The sequence below is a fragment of the Phyllobates terribilis genome, unplaced genomic scaffold (assembly GCF_046119375.1).
Source record: "Phyllobates terribilis strain yellow unplaced genomic scaffold, ASM4611937v1 Scaffold_4__5_contigs__length_816908805, whole genome shotgun sequence".
NCBI classification, from domain to species: domain Eukaryota; kingdom Metazoa; phylum Chordata; class Amphibia; order Anura; family Dendrobatidae; genus Phyllobates; species Phyllobates terribilis.
The window spans coordinates 55884214-55900219 of NW_027362764.1; the positions used below are offsets into that span (position 1 = coordinate 55884214).

At 48.4% G+C, this 16006-nt stretch overlaps 1 pseudogene; it reads left to right on the plus strand.

Annotated features, from left to right (window-relative positions):
* The window catches only part of LOC141264613 (uncharacterized), a 31944-nt pseudogene that overhangs the window by 7844 nt on the left and 8094 nt on the right, over positions 1 to 16006 (plus strand).

Genomic DNA, 16006 nt, shown 5'->3' on the forward strand with positions numbered 1-16006 from the left:
ATTACTCTCCAAACTTCCTACACATGTGAATTTTTAAACCTGTTATCCGTATTTTTTTCTGAAGTTTGCCATAAGTTGTTCCCATGCTTAGAGATGCATTAAAATGGTTCGTTCACAATCTACTGATGTGAAACCTACAGTTCTTAGGTTGGTGTTATATAAAGGTGTCCCATGATTTGCACTTTTTTTGTACACAGTCTATTTTTTATTTTTTCAGGAAAACATTACAGCATGAAAACCAAGGAAGATAATGAGATTGTGAAGGCTGATCATGCTTGGGAACATGAAGAAATGCTCCAAGAATTCCAGGGAGAAGACTTTAACATTCCTTTTCCCACCACAACATTTTTTTCCACAGATTTTTCCTTGGATTCTTCTGAATGCATGGGTCCTTCACTTGATGCCTTGGACAGTATTCCTATAAGTGATGGAATATTTACTCATCCTGAACCTAATAATTGTGTCATCCTGAACTTAACAGATTTGCCTTTAGATTGTCTTCCAGACCAGAGAGCTTCACCAGATATTGCAGACAATATTCCTACTGTGCATCCTAAATCCAATGAATTAGTCATCCAGAATCCAAATTTTATATCCAAAAACACAATTTATACTTCTAAGAAAACCTGCCCATGTCCTGAATGTGAAAGAAGCTTTACATGTAAGAAAAGCCTTGCTACGCATATGAAAACCCACACAGGGGAGAAACCGCTAACATGCTTCGAATGTGGGAAACACTTCATCCATTACCGCAGTCTTTTTGATCACCGAAGAATTCACACCGGCGAAAGGCCGTTTTCTTGTTCCGAGTGTGGAACATGTTTCAGACATTACCGCAGCCTTCTTGATCACCAACTAATTCACACCGGAGAGAAGCCCTTTTCTTGTTCCGAGTGCGGAAAATGTTTCAGACATTACCGCAGTATGGTCGATCACCAACGAATTCACACCGGAGAGAAGCCGTTTTCTTGTTCCGAGTGTGGAAAATGTTTCAGACATAAAGTCGGTCTTCTAAGACATAAGAGAACTCACACGGGGGAGAAGCTGTATGGTTGCTTAGAGTGTGGAAAACGCTTTGCTCAGAAAATCAGTCTTGATCGTCATATACGGACTCACGCTGGATTTGAGCTATTTTCAGGTAATAAACGCAGCTTAAATTTCACACAGAATGAATCTCAGTGAACATCAGAAAAATCCATAATGGTGACAGATCATTTTCATGTTCCTGCTGGCAAAAGAGTTTTGCCCAAAAATTCCAGACAATTTGCATTTAAGCATTTTAAAAATAAAAATTAATTACAGAAATGCATCCACTTTCATGGGCAGCTAATCAAATGAAGGTAAAATGAAAACTCACTCTGGTCAGCTTGGTTATTTTTTTTTAACAGTGTAAAAAATGAATTTTGGGCCAAAATGTTTTCGTTATTTCTTCAGCTCAGACGACTACACCATTTATTACTCAGGCAACGAAAGGGAGTTGCCATTGTGGCCAATAACAAAAAATTGCAAAGTGTGTAGTATCAATGATGGGGTCATGTCCATCTTCCATGTCTATGCATTATTATTTATTATTATTATAGCGCCATTTATTCCATGGTGCTTTACATGTGAGAAAGGGGGTATACATAGCGGAAACAATTACAATAATCTTGAGCAAAACGAGTCAGCGACTGGTACAGGAGGAGCGAGGACCCTGCCTGCGAGGGCTCACAATCTACAAGGGATGGGTGAGGATACAGTAGGGTAGAGCTGCATCAACAGTAGATGAGTCAGAACTGGTCATTGAAGACTTCTATGTCCAGGTCCAAAGTGCATTCAACAGAGACTCAGAAAAGGACATTATTGGCAACTCCACACCAAAGTTGGAGAAGGATAGGATGTAGGAGTGATCGGCAGACATAGCCTAGAAGAGTTGTATCATGAGAACAAGCTTAGAATCACTAACACGTTCTTCATCCAACCACCTCTTTCCCCAAATGGACGGCATCACAAACAGATCAACTATATCCTCTGCCAGCAAAAATGGAAAGGATCAATTTTCTCTGCAAAAAAACTACCAGGCGCAAACTGAGGGTCTGATCACCAACTCCTTTTAGTCAAAGTCAGGGTCAGACTATGCAACATCAATGAAGCCGAAGAAGTTTGATGTCAGTAAGATCCCTGTGCAGTATGCAATTGAAGTGAGTGACAGGTTGAACCTGCTCAGGAAGAAGGGTCCCAGAGATCAAAGGAACCATCACTGAAATTACTGAAGAGTATGTGCCATTCAAGTCAATACATGGTGGGAATTGTTAGCTGCGACCACGCTCCAGATCGCTAGTAACCGAGGCCAAAGCTGAGGGCAAGTTGAATTAGGCAATGCGACTCAATATCAACTTCCAAAGAGAAGTCAGGAAAGACCAGACGAGAAAAAGACACTCTGCGATCCTGAATAGCCGAGAGGTCACATCTGGGCCAGACACGTAGATTTGAGAGTCATCAACATATAGGTGGTAATAGAAGCCACAGAACTTTATGAGATGCCCAAGGTCAAAGGTATAGATAAAGCAGAATGGGGGTCCCATTACAAAGTCTTGAGGGACACCAACAGAGAGAGTGTGGGAATGGGAGATGCTAAATGTGCTGTTAGAAAAGTATGAGGATATCCAGGAAAGGGTCAGGTCTGTGATGCCAAGGGATGAGAAGATATGTAGAAGAAGGGAGTAGTCTAGGAAGTGAGTCAAATGTTGAGGACAGGTCTAGGAAGAGAAGTACTAAGAATTGTGTGCAGTCAGCAGGTTGCATCAGTTGAATGGTGAGGACAAAAGCCAGGTTTCTGTGGAAGGGTGTAAATTGTTGGACTCGGGGTGCAGTTGAAGAGAACATGGATGAGAATGTGAGTAGGTGGTGGTCTGAACTGCTCAAAAGACTTTACAATAATGATTAGCAAGAGTATTGCAAGTGATTTTTGAAGAGATTTTTCAGGCTTTTTTTTTTTTTTAACCAGACCAGCTAATAAAACCTCTTACTTAGGGTATGTCCACATGAAGTCTTTAAGACATTGACAGACCCATGCAGTTTTTCAAGGCAAAAACGCTTCCGGAAAAAACTAGTGGGAGAGCTCTGAGAGAGGTTCGCGTGCCACATCCAGCTGCTGCCCCAGTCACAGTAGTGACAACCAGAGCCCCCATTACTGGTATAATGACAGCCAAAGCTTTTCCACTGAAACCACACCAAGTCCATATGTAATGCTCTGGGGTTTCCTATGTTAGCACCATTCAGATCTGCTGTTCTGTGCAGGGCTATGCACAAAAGTCACCATCTAGAGATCTACTCTTAATGGCTGTTTGCTACACCTGGTGCTAATGCACCAAGCTGGCAGACAGCCGCCACACCTCACGGGCCCGCGAGTCACATGTGGCTCTCGAGCTACAGGTTGGGGACCCCTGCTCTATACTGTCAAATATATAGAACCTGCAGTTTCCAAACCAAGCCACCCAAAGAATGAACGTTACTTCTTTGAACCATTTCAAGGTTTCCGAACCTCGAAGCGGTTACAAGAAGTGACATAAAATGGTACATGTACACAGCAATGTTGTTTTTACATTGCTGTGCGTTATATTCATACTTTGTGGCTTACTATGTGCTGTGTGCACAGAGCCTGATACAGGTTCAACATATCTTGTTTTGCTGAAAAAAATCAGACAACCTATAAATGACCCACATTTCATAGCATCAATGAATGAAATCGAATTAAGGGCCTGCTCTTCATTTGTTCTTGTTGTGCAGACAACTCCACACAATCAGTAGCGGATATGCTCTTTCATTTTACCAGACTTGCCTGCAACATGAGTGTTAACGTCCATTATATACACAGTCACTTCGATCGTTTTCAAGAAAACCTTGGTGACTTAAAGAGAATCTTTCTGTAGCGTCCAGTCAACCCTTCAAAGTCATCTATATGGGCTTATAAATCATAGGAAGCTGAATAAAACAATACCTTAATATCTACGATCCAATGTTTTGTCCCAGAGTAATCTGCATTTTTCTTAATATGTAAATTAGCTGTTAAGATCTATGGGCCGGACATAGATCTCCCGAACAGTTAATTTACATATTAAGAAAAATGTGGAACAAAACATTGGATCGCTGACATTAAGATATCGTTTTATTCAGCTTCCTATGACCTACATGCCCATATAGACGGCTTAGGAGGGTTGATCCTACTGACAGACTCCCTTTAAGCACAAGAGCAAGCAGGATGAAAGATTTCACTAAGGCCACAGCCCCACTATCAGTATTTGGTCAGTATTCGGTCAGTATTTTTTCTCAGGAGTGGGAGCCAAAACCAGATGAGGAACAATCAGAGAAAAGGTATAATAGAAACAAGTCACCAATTCTGCATTTATCATCCACTCCTGGTTTTGTTTCCCACTCCTGAGAAAAAATACTGACCAAATATTGATGGCAGGGTCGTGACCTAACTGAAAAGATGGTAACAAATTGCAAGCTTTCGAGACTACTCCGGCCTCTTCATCAGGCTAGTATAACACAAAATCTGAAGAATCACATATTTATACACAACAGGGCACAAGAATAATGTAATAGATGAGACAAGTGACGTGAAGCAGAACTATGAGTATGGGAGGGGGGAGAAAGAGTTGTGGTCGTAAATACTGGAGCAGTTCATAGATAAGGAGTGTGAAAGTTTTATTGTCCTATGATTGAAATCTGGTCCATGGTTGTGATGACCGCACAGGTCTGAGGAGCACATTCCTTAGTTTATGTAGAATGACATAAATCCATGCATTCATTCCTGCACTGAGAGTGTCAAAGTTTGTCATGGGCCAGAAATGACCAGAAGGTACAAGTAACTATTATAATTGTTCTTGGTTTCTCTTTCTCACACTTAAAGGGGTTGTCCAGTACTTATTATTACCCCCCCCCCCCCCCAATGTATTCCCCCGGGGCCACTAAGGGTTTTTGCAAATACCTTCTGTTGCAGTTACTGCCTTTGAGTGGCGCTATCACGTAACTCCCGGCTGCAGCCGGCTCTGACATCCGCTGATGTCATGTCATGGTTCCGGATGCAGCCGGGGGTCCCTCTTTTGCATTCCACAGGTGGTTGCTGGGTTGTGGGCGGGGACACCCCCTACGTCACACACAGCATCCACCGCTCGCTCTCCCTCTCCCCATTCATTGGGAAAGCGCGCGGTGGATGCTGGGTGTGACGTGGGGGTTAATTTATTGTATCTTCCCCGCTGCTTTCAAACATGCCACAATCACGCCCATCCTCAAAAAGCCATCCCTCGACCCAATCGCCTTGTCCAGCTACCGCTGCTCCCATTTGCCTCCAAACTCCATGAGCAACACGTTCACGCTGAACTTTCCTCTCACTTCTCATCTATCTCTTCGAAAACCAGCAGTCTGGCTTCTGCCCCCACCATTCCACCGAATCTGCCCTTACCAAAATTACTGATGGCTTAGAGACAAAGCTAAGAGCCAATTCTCTGTACTCCTTCTTGACTTGTCCTCTGCCTTCGACACAGTTGACCACTGCCTCCTACTACGAATCCTCTCTTCCTTTGGTATCAAAGACCTTGCCCTATCTTGGATCTCATCATACCTTTCTAACCACACATTTAGCGTCTCCCACTCCCACACTACCTCCTCATCCTGCCCCCTTTCTGTTAGAGCCCCTAAATGCTCTGTCCTAGAACCCCTACTCTTCACAATCTACGCCCTTGGCCTGGGACAGCTCATAAAATCCCATGGCTTCCAGTACCATCTGTACGCTGATGACACCCAGATGTCACCTCTCTGCTGTCCAGAATCCCAGCATGTCTATCGGCCATATCCTCCATCTTCTTTTCTCGCTTCCTCAAACTCAATGTGGACAAACTCAATGTGGACAAAACATCTTTCCCCCATTTCGCATATCTTCCCCACCTGATCTTTCTATCACAATAAATGACATCACGCTTTCCCCTGTATCGGCAATCTGCTGTCTCGAAGTAACCCTTGACTCTGCCCTGTCCTTCAAACCCCACACCCAAGCTCTCACCACCTCCTGTTGCCTCCAGCTCAAAAATATTTCCAGAATCCGTCCTTTCCTCAACCCTCAATCTACAAAACTGCTTGTGCATGCCTTCAACATCTCCCGCCTCGACTACTGCAACACCCTCCTCTGTGGCCTCCCTGCTAACACTCTCGCACCCCTCCAGTCCATCCTTAACTCTACTGCGCGACTAGTTCATCTCTCGCCTCGCTACTCCTCTGCTACCCCCCTTTTGCAAATCCCTTCACTGGCTCCCAATTCCTCAGCGTATACAGTTCAAACTACTAACACTGACCTACAAAGCCATCCATAACCTCTCTCCTCCGTACATCTCTGAACTAATCTCCCGATATATTCCCTTATGTAATCTCCGGTCCTCCCAACACCTTCTCTCCTTCCACCCTTATTCATTCCTCACCCAGATTTCTTCCAAATATCCCCCATCCTATGGAATTATGTGCCTCAACACGTCCGATTATCCGCCACATTTGGTTCCTTGAGATAGAACCTGAAAACCCATCTCTTCAAACAAGCTTATAGCCTGCCATGACCTTGCTTGCTGCCACCTCAACAACACCGGAGCTGCTGCAACCCCCCAACCTACTGTCTCCTTCCCCCTTCCTGTAGAATGTAAGCCCACAAGGGCAGGGTCCTCTTCCCTCCGTACCACTCTCATTGTTAATTTTGTTTACTGTAAGTGATATCTGTATTTTGTATGTAACCCCTTCTCATGTACAGGACCATGGAATCAATGGCGCTATGTAAATAAATAATAATAATAATAATGAGTTTGTATTCCCAAATGTTTCTGTCTCTCTGAGATTTGAAGTTACCTTTTAATACCAGTGACTTCATGATTGCAATTTGTTATCATCTTTTCAGTTAGACATTGAAAGGTATCAACCGCTGCGGACTCTCACATCTAAATATTGTTCTATCTACTGGCCAACACGTTACAAAGAGATATCTTTTCCCTCTATCTAATCTCTACAAACATTTTTTAAATCCTCCACTAGGTGCCACTCTCCAGGCACCAGCCTCTCTCCCTCCACTGCAGAGTGACTGATCACATGATCGTCACGTCATCTCTGCTACATGTGATTGGTCACATGCTCGTGAAGCCACCACAGGTCCTCCAGCCCCCGGAGGTCCTTTAGTTGTTACTCTGTGACTGTCGTATGGACCTAGCGTCATTACAGAAGATGACGTCGCCCGTGATGTTCCCTGGCATGTAACGCACACAGCGGACTGTCCGGTAATATACACAATGGCGGAATGTTTCCTATTGCTTAATGTCAATTCCTTATATAGATATTATGGGATTGTTTACATCCGTATTCTGAGGAATTGCATCGATAGCAGTCCCATTAACCCCTTAGTGACTGAGCTAATTTTGACCTTAATGACCAGTCGAAACTTTACAATTCTGACGAGTGTCTCTTTACGTGATAATAACTCTGGAACGCTTCAAAGGATCCCAGTGATTCTGAGATTGTTTTTTCATTACATATTGTACTTCATGATAGTGGTCAAATATGTTCGATATGACTTGCATTTATTTGTGAAAACATCACAATTTTGTAAAAAATTTTGAAAAAAAAAAAATCGCAATTTTCAAAATTTCAATCTTTATATTTTTAAAACCAGTTAGCCATGCCGTCCAAAATAATTAATAAATAACATATCCCATTTGTCTACTTCACATCTGCCTCATTTTTTCAAACGTCATTTTGTTAGAGGGGTTAAAAGTTTAGCAACAATTTCTCATTTTTTCAACAAATTGACAAAATCTAGTTCTTTCGGGACCTATTCAGATTTCAATGGACTTTAAGGGGCCTAGGTATTGGAAACGACTCAAAAGTGATATCATTTTAAAAACCGCTTATACTTCAAACCGAAATACTTTAAAACTGCTGTCGGAAATTTTTTTTAACCGTTTGGGTGCTCCACAGGAATCAATGCAAAGTGGAATGAAATTTTTTTATTTAATTTTTCCTCTAAAATGTTGCTTTAGCCCCAATTTTTTCACTTTTGCAAAAGGTAACACCAAAAAGTGGACCCCGCAGTTTGTTACCCAGGTTTCTTATGAGCACAGAGATACCCCACATGTAGTCAAAAAGTTCTGTTTGGACAAACGGCAGGGCTCAGAGTGGAAGGAAGAATATTTGAATTTTGGAACACAAATTTGTCTGAAAGGGAAGGCGGGCACCATGTCGCATTTGCAGGGTCTCTGAGGTGCCTAAACAGCAGAAATCCCCCTCAAATGACCCCATTTTGGAAACTACACCCCTAAAGATTTTATCCAGGGTTATAGTGAGCATTTTGAACCCACAGGTACGACACAGAATCTGATAACATTAGGTCGTCATATTGAATATGTCGTCATATCGTCGTCAATATTTTTTTTGTAACTTTTGAAAAAACCCAAAGCCCATCTGCGACCCTAACCCGAAGCCCAACCCTAACAGCAAAGAATGAAAGAAATAAAAATTCTAAAAAAAATGAGGATGACACAGGGGTATGATCAAGGGGGGCACAGCGAGGCACAGCCCAAGTTCTAATTGCTAATTATTGGACTTTTAATCACTGTGATAGGGTCTATCACAATGACCAAAAGTCAGCATTGCCTGTCATTTTGCTTCAGGAGAAGAAGGGCCGGGGGATCGCGGATCTGGTACTAAGGTACCATGGGGCCTGCGGACATAATTTCTCTGTTATTCAACGAATAACGGCGATCACGTAAAAAAAATGTGTAATCCGGTTTAAAAATCATTTCTCTCTCCTCTGACACAATATAACATGTCAGAGGAGAGCGAAATGATTTTTAAACCAGATTAAACTTTTTTTTTTGCGTGATCGGGGACCGGAAAAAGCGGCACTGATAGTGTTCCCCGGGGTCTCAGCTTCCCTCGTTAGCATAAATCCTGGAGATTTTCCGACTCTGGGAGGGCGCTATGCACTTATTCCCGATCGCCGTTTCAAAACAGTAATGAGGTAATCAGGTCCCTTAGCGGCCGCTGTTTTAGTGTGTATCAGCAGTCGTTAAGGGGTTAAACACATCTGCATTGCAGGACCCATCCCATTCTATGTATGCATTGCTGTTATTTCCAACTTCGTAAGATACAGTAGGTAAGAGAATCACGCACTGTATGATGCTCTGACTGTGACCCCTGCACAGTATGATACCCCACAGTGACCATCACACAGTATGATGCCCGCCTGTGACCTTCACACAGTATGATGTGACCCCCATACAGTATGATGCCCCCACAGTGACTCCCACACAATATGATGTGCCCAGAGTGATCCCCACCACATAGTATGATGACCCCCACAGTGACCCCAAAGTAGTATGATGCCCCAACAGTGACCCCCACACAATATGATGCCTCCACAATGACCCCCACACAGTATGATGCCCACACAGTATTATGCGCCTACAGTGACCCCCCCACTATACAGTATGATAACCCCACAGTGACCCCCATATATTATTATGCCCCCAGTGACCCCGTACGACACAGTATGGTGCCCTCACAATCATCCCATATAGTATGATGCACCCATAGTGACTCCCACACAGTATAATGCCCCCAGTGACCCCTATACAGTATAATGCCCCCCACAGTGACCCCTACCACATAGTATCTTGACCCCCACAGTCCATACCACATAGTAAGATGCCCTCACAGTGAACCCCACACAGTATGATGCCTCCACCAAAGTGATCCTCAAACATGAATCCCACCAATGTGTTGCTACGCATGTGAGGTGTAGTGCCGGCATCCCTGCCCTCTGCTAGGCAGGGACGCTGTTCCCCTCACCGCTCTGCGACGTGCCCGGCGTCCCTCTCCCGCTCTGCTGGCAGCGCGCGCTCCTTCCCGGCCACTGTGCTTAGGGCGCGCGCGCGCGCCCTCCCTCCCTCTTAAAGGGGCCGCGCGCGCCGTCCTAAGGAGTCCCCGGCCAATGGCCGGAGGACTTTACCATATATAAGGCACCTCCTCCAAAATGGAGGTGCCCGAGCAATGTTGTTGCACCGTTCTACTCTGCTTCAGCCCTCAGGTCCCGTTGCCAGTTACCTGCCAGTTACCTGCCAGATTCCTGCCAGCTTGCTGTCCTAATCCTGCCTGATTTCCTGTTACCTGCCTGCCTGCCTGAGGTCCGACGGTCTGCCTTACAACTCTGGTCAGTCTGTCTAAGGACCAACTTGCCCGCTCACCTGGGAGCGCACATCAGCTACCTGCCTGCCTGCCTGAGGTCCGACGGTCTGTCTTACAACTCCGGTCAGTCTGTCTATGGACCAGCTTGCCCGCTCACCTGGGAGCGCTTCTCCGCTACCTGCCTGCTTGCCTGCCTGGAGGCTCCGCTGTCACGTGCTGTGACCACCAGCTATTCCAGACTCTTGCCCGCTCACCTGGGAGCGCTTCTCCGCTACCTGCCTGCTTGCCTGCCCGGAGGCTCCGCTGTCACGTGCTGTGACCACCAGCTATTCCAGACTCTTGCCCGCTCACCTGGGAGCGCTTCTCCGCTACCTGCCTGCTTGCCTACCTGGAGGCTCCGCCGTCACGTGCTGTGACCACCTGCTATTCCAGAGATTCTCGCTTGCTCACCTGGGAGCACACATCCTCCATCTGCCTTGCTAGCCTACCTGGAGGTTCAGCCATGACAGGTCGTACCTACCCTTTACCTAGAGACTGCCCCGGTCACTTGCCGTGACCTCCAGCCCGTTCTTCCAGAGACTGCCCCGGTCACTTGCCGTGACCTCCAGCCCGTTCTTCCAGAGACTGCCCTGATCACTTGCCGTGACCTCCTGCCCGTACACCCAGAGACTGTCCCGGTCACCTGCTGTGACTGCCTGCCTGGTCGCCACCCGCTCCCTTACAAGGACCGCTCCCTTGTATAGTAGCCCAGAGGTTCCGCCTCCCAGACCCGTTACAGTTTGCTCGGGCCATGGAACCCGGTGGCACCCAAGCTCCCTCGCTCTCGGACCTGTGTCATGAACTGTCCCGTCAAAGGTCCCAACAGGAGTCCATCCTGGGTCACCTGCGGAATGTCAATACTCGCCTGGACACTCTGACTGCTCCACCAGCAACCTCCGCCAGTGCCATGTCTCGCAAACCGGCAGCTCCGCTGTCCACTAACACCATGATATCCTACCCCGGACCTCGGCTTTCTGCACCTCCTCGCTTCGGAGGCGACTCAGCCCAGGCTCGGGGCTTCATAAATCAGTGCACCCTGCACTTTGAACTATTGTCCCACCAGTTTAACTCCGACCGAGCCAAAATTGCATTCATCATGTCCCATCTCACCGGGGAGGCCCTGGCCTGGCTAAATCCTCTATGGGAGAGAGGAGACCCCCTGGTGTCCAACTTGCCTGCTTTTCTCACGGCTTTCCGGAAAGTCTTCGACGAACCCGGACGGAAGACCTCATCCGCATCATCGTTGCTACGCCTCCGTCAGGAAAGTCTCACCGTGGGCCAATATGCCATACGGTTCCGTACCCTTGCCTCGGAGCTGGCCTGGGATAACGACGCTCTGGTTTCCGTCTTCTGGGAGGGTCTGTCCGGCCGTATTAAAGATGAACTTGCCGGTCGGGACATTCCTACCACTCTCGATGACTTAATAACTCTTGCCACCCGGATTGACCTACGGTTCCAGGAGCGTGCCAGAGAGGTCACCCGTGAGAGGAGGTTACCACGTCTAGCTCCTACTTTTCAGAAACCCGTCACTCCTTCTGTCTCTAACCAGGTACACCCTCCTGAGCCTATGCAGGTCGACCAGACCAAGATGGTCAAGATCCGTCAGGACTTACACCGTGCCGAGGGGACCTGCTTCTACTGTGGCAGTAAGGAGCACCGGATCCGTGCCTGCCCGGAGAGGTCGGGAAACGCCTGTGTCTAGGTTCGCTCAGAGAGGTCCACCTAGACAAGAATAAATCCTCTCCATCCCTGCTGTTGTCAGTTTCAATCGTCTACGGGGAGAACCGTTATTTCGAACTAGCCCAACTGGACTCTGGAGCAGCCGGGAATCTTATTTCACAGTCCCTGGTAGAGAAATACCGCATCCCCACCAAACCTCTGGCTGTACCCTTGTCTGTTGCTGCCGTGGATGGGGGGCTCTTACCACGCCCCATCCAACTCATCACCGAATCCATTACTCTGCAGGTGGGAATGCTGCATTCTGAAAGTATCTCCTTCCATGTTCTGCCTGGACTTTCTCACGCCCTCTTGCTAGGCCTACCTTGGCTCCAGAAACATGCACCCGTTCTTGACTGGCAGACCGGAGAAGTCCTTCGCTGGGGACAGGGCTGCCATAAGACCTGTCTGGTCCCCGTTCATCCCGTCCGTCCTTCTCCTACCCCAGCTAATCTACCTGGACTTCCGATTCCTTATTGGTCTTATGCTGATGTCTTTAATAAAAAGGAGGCAGAGACACTACCCCCTCATAGACCATACGACTGCCCTATCGACCTGTTACCTGGTACTTCTCCTCCCCGTGGGCGTATTTATCCATTATCCGCTGCTGAGACCCGGTCGATGTCCGAATATATTGAGGAGAATCTGGCCAGGGGATTCATCCGGAAATCTACCTCCCCGGCGGGAGCAGGCTTCTTTTTCGTCAAAAAGAAGGACGGCTCTCTCCGTCCCTGTATAGACTATAGAGGCCTTAACCAGATCACGGTGAAGAATAAGTACCCCCTTCCGCTCATTCCGGAGTTATTTGATCGTCTGAGGGGGGCTAGAATCTTCACCAAACTGGACCTCCGTGGGGCGTACAACCTGGTTCGTATCCGTCAGGGGGATGAATGGAAGACGGCATTCAACACCCGGGACGGCCACTATGAATATCTGGTAATGCCCTTTGGCCTCTGTAACGCTCCTGCCGTCTTTCAAGAGTTGGTCAATGACCTCTTCCGGGACCTTCTCTACTCCTGCGTAGTGGTGTACCTGGACGACATCTTGGTCTTCTCTCCGGATCTCCAGACTCACCGGAGGGATGTTCGTCAGGTCCTGCTCAGGCTCAGGCAGAACCATCTCTACGCTAAATATGAGAAGTGCCTCTTTGAGCAGACCTCGCTTCCGTTTCTGGGCTACATTATCTCTCAGACCGGCCTACAAATGGATCCTGAGAAACTGTCTGCCATCGAGAAATGGCCCCGACCAGAGGGGTTGAAGGCTATTCAACGGTTCCTGGGCTTCGCCAACTATTACCGCCTCTTCATCCCGCACTTCTCTTCCCGGACTGCCCCAATTTCCGCGCTCACCCGTAAGGGTACTAATCCCAAAGAGTGGCCGCCCGAAGCAGAGGAGGCCTTTCTTTCCCTAAAACAGGCCTTCTCTTCCGCCCCGGTGCTGCATCGCCCGGACGGCAACAAGCAGTTCTTCCTGGAAGTTGACGCCTCCTCCTCTGGAGCCGGAGCGGTACTTACTCAAAAATCATCTTCCGGGAGAATGGTAACTTGTGGCTTCTTCTCCAAACTCTTCTCCTCTTCTGAGCGCAACTATTCCATAGGAGACCGAGAGTTATTGGCCATCAAGCTGGCGTTGGAGGAGTGACGTTACCTACTCGAGGGGGCTCTTCATCCGGTAATAATTTACACTAACCACAAGAACTTGGCTTACCTCCAGCATGCCCAGAGACTTAACCCGCGCCAAGCCCGGTGGTCCTTGTTTTTTGCTCGCTTTGATTTTGTTCTTCATTTTCTCCCGGCTGACAAAAACATCAAAGCAGACGCCTTGTCCCGATCCTTTCTGGTGTCCGATCTCGAGGAAGAACCTAAACATATCATCGATCCCGCCAGAGTAATGCAGGTGGCTCCCGTGAGTCTAAATCGTCTCCCTCCCGGTAAGACGTTTGTTTCAGTACCTGATCGGGAGAAGATCCTACACTGGGGCCATTCGTCTAAACTAGCTGGCCACGCCGGTCAGAAAAAGACCCTCCAGCTTATTGCCCGGCACTATTGGTGGCCTACCCTGCACAAGGACATAATAGACTTTGTTTCTGCCTGTGTGTCCTGCGCCCGCAACAAAGTCCCGAGACATCTGCCAGCCGGACGCCTCCTTCCGCTTCCTGTACCTGCTGCCCCCTGGCAGCATATAGCAATGGACTTTATAACTGATCTCCCCGTCTCTGCCGGTTGTACGGTCATTTGGGTGGTCGCTGACCGCTTTTCCAAGATGGCTCACTTTATTCCCCTGCCAGGCCTTCCGTCTGCACCCGAGCTGGCTAAAGACTTTATCCGCCACATCTTCCGTCTTCATGGCCTGCCCCTCCACATCGTGTCGGATCGTGGGGTACAGTTCACCTCACGTTTCTGGAGAGCCACTTGTAAACTACTAGACGTCACCCTGGACTTCTCTTCTGCTTACCACCCACAGTCCAATGGTCAAGTGGAGCGGATCAATCAGAACCTGACCAGTTACCTCCGGCACTTCGTTAATGCCCACCATTCTGACTGGGTGGATCTCCTACCATGGGCCGAGTTCTCTTATAATAATCACGAGAGCGAATCCTCCTCCAAATCCCCGTTTTTTGTAGTCTTTGGTCAGCATCCTCGGATTCCTTTTCCTGTCTCCACCTCTGTGGACAACCCGGCTGCGGAATCTCTCGTTAGCAAATTTTCCTCCATATGGGAGAGTACCCGGTCCGCACTCCTTCTGTCATCCGAGCGTATGAAAAGACACGCTGACAAAAAACGCCTGGATCCTCCACAATTTCGTCCAGGAGATAAAGTCTGGCTCTCATCTAAATATGTTCGACTCAAGATACCTTCTTACAAGTTAGGGCCTCGGTTCATCGGTCCTCTGGAGGTCATCAGTCAGATCAACCCGGTGGCCTATAAATTGAAACTCCCGGCCAACTTACGGATCCCTAACTCCTTCCATGTATCTCTCCTCAAACCCGTGGTGCTTAACTCTTTTTCCAAGTCTACAGGTACGCCTCCTGCTCCGGTTTCTGCTGAGGACGAGTTTGAGGTAGAGAACATTCTTGCCACCAAAAGGGTAAGAGGAAAGACCTTTTTTCTGGTAGATTGGAAGGGGTTTGGTCCTGAGGAGAGAACGTGGGAGCCCCGGGAGAACATCCATGCCCCTCTCATCCTAGCTAAATTTCTATCTGGCCTAAAAAAGGGGGGGCCTAAAGGGGGGGGTACTGTAGTGCCGGCGTCCCTGCCCTCTGCTAGGCAGGGACGCTGTTCCCCTCACCGCTCTGCTCCGTGCCCGGCGTCCCTCTCCCGCTCTGCTGGCAGCGCGCGCTCCTTCCCGGCCACTGTGCTTAGGGCGCGCGCGCGCGCCCTCCCTCCCTCTTAAAGGGGCCGCGCGCGCCGTCCTAAGGAGTCCCCGGCCAATGGCCGGAGGACTTTACCATATATAAGGCACCTCCTCCAAAATGGAGGTGCCCGAGCAATGTTGTTGCACCGTTCTACTCTGCTTCAGCCCTCAGGTCCCGTTGCCAGTTACCTGCCAGATTCCTGCCAGCTTGCTGTCCTAATCCTGCCTGATTTCCTGTTACCTGCCTGCCTGCCTGAGGTCCGACGGTCTGCCTTACAACTCCGGTCAGTCTGTCTAAGGACCAACTTGCCCGCTCACCTGGGAGCGCACATCAGCTACCTGCCTGCCTGCCTGAGGTCCGACGGTCTGTCTTACAACTCCGGTCAGTCTGTCTATGGACCAGCTTGCCCGCTCACCTGGGAGCGCTTCTCCGCTACCTGCCTGCTTGCCTGCCCGGAGGCTCCGCTGTCACGTGCTGTGACCACCAGCTATTCCAGACTCTTGCCCGCTCACCTGAGAGCGCTTCTCCGCTACCTGCCTGCTTGCCTGCCCGGAGGCTCCGCTGTCACGTGCTGTGACCACCAGCTATTCCAGACTCTTGCCCGCTCACCTGGGAGCGCTTCTCCGCTACCTGCCTGCTTGCCTACCTGGAGGCTCCGCCGTCACGTGCTGTGACCACCTGCTATTCCAGAGACTCTCG